General features: G+C 39.3%; 1 long non-coding RNA gene across 1 annotated transcript; it reads right to left on the bottom strand.

The window, feature by feature from the left end:
* Window positions 1-609: 609 nt before the first annotated feature.
* LOC146866899 (uncharacterized) lies at window positions 610-1456 on the bottom strand. Its single transcript, XR_014965988.1, has 4 exons — window positions 1404-1456; window positions 1261-1295; window positions 1103-1155; window positions 610-835 (listed from the first exon to the last, which is right to left on the bottom strand). It is a non-coding gene; the product is annotated as an uncharacterized LOC146866899 (long non-coding RNA).
* Between the last annotated feature and the right edge of the window lie 3154 nt (window positions 1457-4610).

Raw genomic sequence — 4610 nt, 5'->3', positions numbered from 1 at the left:
GCACAGTTTACTGCCGCTGTGACATGGCACATAAAGTAGTTGCCACATCTGTGACTCCGTTTTTACTACATATTACCCACCCCTAAGTTAGGCCCTAGCTAGCCCTATGGGCAGGGTGCAGTGTAGATAAAAGGTATGTGCCTTAACTGTGTGACGTGTCCTGGTAGTGACAATTAGCCTATTTGGTTTCTTACTGCTGTGAGGCTGCCCTCTCATAGGGATGCATTGGGGATTCCCTGATATGTGCTTCAGTGGTAATTCCTGACAGTAGAGGAGTAGCGTGATTAAGTTTGGAATGTTTGAAATAGTGGTGATAAATGCTGCGTATTGGTGTTTGCGGATTTATTATCACTATTTTAGAAATGCTACTTTTAGAAGTAAATCACAAAAATAATCCTTGAGGATTTATTCCACTTAAATCAATCAATTCAGTAGTCACCACAGTGAGCTTAATTTATCAAATACTCAGATATATACAAAAAGAGGACCACAGTTCATTCTTTTGTATTCGTTTTCATCTGAAAAAGAATCTTTTTTACTTCATAAATATAATCATTTGCTTTATACATGTACATTCGAAATACACAAATTAAATTCAAACATTGGCAACACAAACTACTGTCTTAATATAGAATATCCGCAGTAGTTATTGACACTTTTCTCTCCAATATATACCATCCACAGTTGGTTATATAATTTCAGCAATTGTAATATATTTTGACACCAAATGAAATTTCTTTGCGTCAAAACAGTGTCATAGCGTCGACGTTTCGGTCTCTTTATCTGTAAGGTTATCCACCGAGACCATCATCAGGACCAAAGTTGCACCATGTATCTAGTACAGAAATACATACATATGATAAATACCACATCATTTTCAACAACATCCGAGTAATACTTAAAGTATTGCCATACACCGAAGGAAGACAGGTCAATAGGTGTGGTCCCTTAACACCAAATTGGGTGCACAAGTAATGAAACCCCAAGAATTATATAGCCACCAGTGAACCAAACAATAACCACCAAGTCAAACGTGCATTATAAAAATGTCACACTTGTGCCTTAGAAACACCTTATAGTAAAACCACTATACGTCACTTACTCCTTCAGTAATGATTTCTCTCTTATTAAATCGTATCGTTTTGCAAGGGAGCACTAAATTTAAAAAGACAACCAAAGTTTATATTAAAACCGACTCTGCAGTCCCAAACCTTTAGAACAAGAAACCCCTAAACAACACTGTGGCAGACGATTACTTACAATGAAGCAGCTGCTTGCATCAGTGCTTCCGTGTTCTAAAAATAGCCAAAAACAACGGAGTCACAAAAACGGTCCACTCGGACACCTCTCACTCTTCCCTAATAGCGCTAAACTTGTGTACCCATATCGCGTGTCCAATTTACCTCATAGGCTACCAAGTCGCCTTCTCCTGTTCCACTCGCCAAACCAGTCCGAGCAGCAAGCATCGGAACAAGGCGGAAGTCAATTATATATCCGGTAGCGTCATGGCCTTGCAACAACAGCCGCTTAGTGGTGAAAATGAATCGGCCATATTGGAGTGTAGTCTGTCATTCACCAGTCTCAGCCATAGACATGAATACAGATACAAAAGCATTATAGCCAGAACTCTCTAGTGATAGATCTACCCATTCTTGAGCTGTTGCAATAGCGCTTTATCTTATTGCTCTCCATTTTTTAAAAAGAAGAATAATAATTACAGATAAACGATGTCCCAGAACTCAATAGTATGACAAAACACTTCATAACAAAATTAGCAGGTGATGTAGCCAACATATGCTACTCAGAACAATCTCATAAAGTATCATACGCTCAAATACATCCATGTCAAGCAATAGTAATCATGGCTCATTAGAAACCCGATGGCTATATAATTCACAAAGTTGCCAGAGTTTGCCATTCGATGTATGAATTAAGGCCCTTCTCCACTGTTTTAGTAGACCAAATCCACCTGTTTTCCTTCAATGTAAGCGCTCTATCCACATTTTGTCTACGTTTTGTGTTTTTAACGGTCTCTAACACAAACCATTTCATTTCTGCAGGAGTATGTTCTTTTGTCATGTAGTGTTCCACCAGGGGTGCTGTGACTACCTTGCATCTGATGCGAGACTGATGCTGAATTATGCGCTTTTTGATCTCCTGTGTCGTTTTACCAATATAAAAAAGAGCACAGGGGCATTCAATACAGTAGATCACATTCTTGGTAAGGCAATTTGTATGTTGCCGCAATGTCCATTCTTTTCCATTTATGACACAAGATTTAACCATCGAAGTTGTAGGACAGGCTACACAGTGTCCACAGGGGTAATGACCCATTAAGGGGGGTAATCCCCATAGATTGGTCAAGGTAGTAGGGGCTGGTTCTTTATATGCCCTCACAAGAGAGTCCCTCAGATTTCTGGCCCTCTTGAATGCAAAGCGAGGTGTTATTAGCTGTGGTTCTACCTTCTGAATTAGATGCCAATTTTTTGTCACAATCTTCTTTATTGAATTAGATTCAGTTCCAAAAGTTGTTACACATGTGATTGTTTCTTGTGTAGTTGTTGGGTTATCCTTAGTCTGTAAAAGTGCCTCCCTGTCATAGTACCAGGCCCTTTTGAGAGAGCGTTTGACCAGTCTATAGGGGTAACCCCTCATTGCCAATTTAGTTTGTAGTATTTTGGCTTCTCTGAAATAATCCTCCCGTCTAGTACAGTTTCGTTTGATCCGGAGAAATTGACCAAACGGGAGGTTATCTCGTAGATTGCGGGGGTGGTGGCTGGTGTACTTAAGCAATGTGTTTCTTGCAGTAGGTTTTGTAAATAGACTGGTGGATAGTCTCCCTTCATCGTTCCATATCCTCAAGTCCAAGAAATTTATTGATTGTTCGTCAAACTCTAAAGTGAATTTGAGATGGTTATTTTGACGATTTAGCCATGTGTGGAACTCATGTAATCTAGCAACAGAGCCCTCCCATAACAAGAATACATCATCGATGTATCTAAGATACTTTTTGATCTCGTTCTCAAACGGGTTGTTATTGTAGATCACTTCATCCTCAAAGGCGGCCACATACAGATTCGCTATATCGGGAGCAAAAATTGCACCCATAGCGACTCCCTTGACTTGACCATAGTAGTCGCCATTGAATAAAAAGTAATTTTCCACTAATGCAATTCTTGCACAGTTAGTTATGAAGTCAGATGGTACTTGATGGGGGCGCATTCTATGTTCAAGTGTGGCATTGATCACATTAAGGGCCTCTTCCTGGGGTATATTAGTATACAAGCTTTCTATATCCATCGTGACGAGGATATTTCGTTGTTTATTGAATGCTTGTCCTTCAACCACACCAATCACATGTGTACTGTCCCTAGTGTAGGATTTAGTCAACACTACTGAAGGTTTGATAAAAAAGTCTACATACTCTGCTAATGGCTGTAGGATGGATTGACAACCAGCCACAATAGGTCTTCCGGGCGGTCTTGTATTGTTTTTGTGGATTTTCGGTAGCGTATAAAACGCTGGTATGGAAAAATCGCTTTTGTTCAAATAGTCAAATTCTTTGGGACTCAGCCATAGATTGTCTCGACCTTTCTTTGTCAGGTCAAAGATCTCTTTTCGAATCCTATCAGTAGGGTCTTTCGTCAACTTGACATAATGGATCGTATTGTTTAGTTGACTTAGAACCTCAGAATCATAATCAGATTTGTCTTGTATGATGATGCTACCACCCTTGTCAGCAGGTTTGATAACAATATCATCCCTGCTGGCAAGGGTTTTTAGTGTCAGATGTTCCTCCTTCGTGAAATTATATTTCACATACTGTTTATTTTTAAACATTTGTTCTATCTCCATCAAGACTACATTTTCAAAAGTAACAAACTCCTTAGGCATCCGGTTCGTAGATGGATAGAAAGTCGAGGGACAACGTAAACCAGTGACATTATACTGTGTTACGAATGGGGTTTTGCTGAACAAATACTTTAAGCGAATTGTCCTAAAAAACTTGTGTAATTCAACCTGTGTTGTGAACATATCATTTCTATTAGTGGGTACATATGATAGCCCGTGACTTAATAGATTGATCTCTTTTGTACTTAATTCGTGATTAGATAGGTTGAAAATGGGAACTATTTCGAGGTTTTGGGAATTCAAATTCTCCATTCTAGAAGGATCGTCCTGTGCTCCTAGTTCTACCACTCGTAGTATGTGTTCCTGGTCTGTCGGAATCCTGGAGTGTATTGATTCCTGAACCACCCTCTCCTGGTGTTGCGAGTTCTGCCTCTCTGTTGGTGGGAACCCCTTCCTAAAAAAGGAGATGGAGATTGCTGATTATGTCCCCTCCCTTGTCTGTAATTGGACGTACCTTCGCGGCTGTTCGGTTCGTCAGAACTCGAAGAACCTGTGTCAGAAAAAGTAGTATGTTTTGGTACCCAATTAGATTGATTAGGATTTTGTTGGAAAAAATCTTTTTTCAAAAAAGGGTAGGTTTGTTCTCTTGAATAGTTCTTAATATCTTTTTGTAATTTTTCAGTTTTCTTTAGAATGTTGTTTCTCTGAAAATCCAAAATAATAGTCTCCAATTTCTTTAGAAATTCTTGAGCAGGGAA

Source organism: Triturus cristatus, chromosome 1_2, assembly GCF_964204655.1.
Source record: "Triturus cristatus chromosome 1_2, aTriCri1.1, whole genome shotgun sequence".
NCBI classification, from domain to species: domain Eukaryota; kingdom Metazoa; phylum Chordata; class Amphibia; order Caudata; family Salamandridae; genus Triturus; species Triturus cristatus.
The sequence above is the reverse complement of the archived record's forward strand: the minus strand, read 5'-3'. Positions and strand labels throughout refer to the sequence as shown.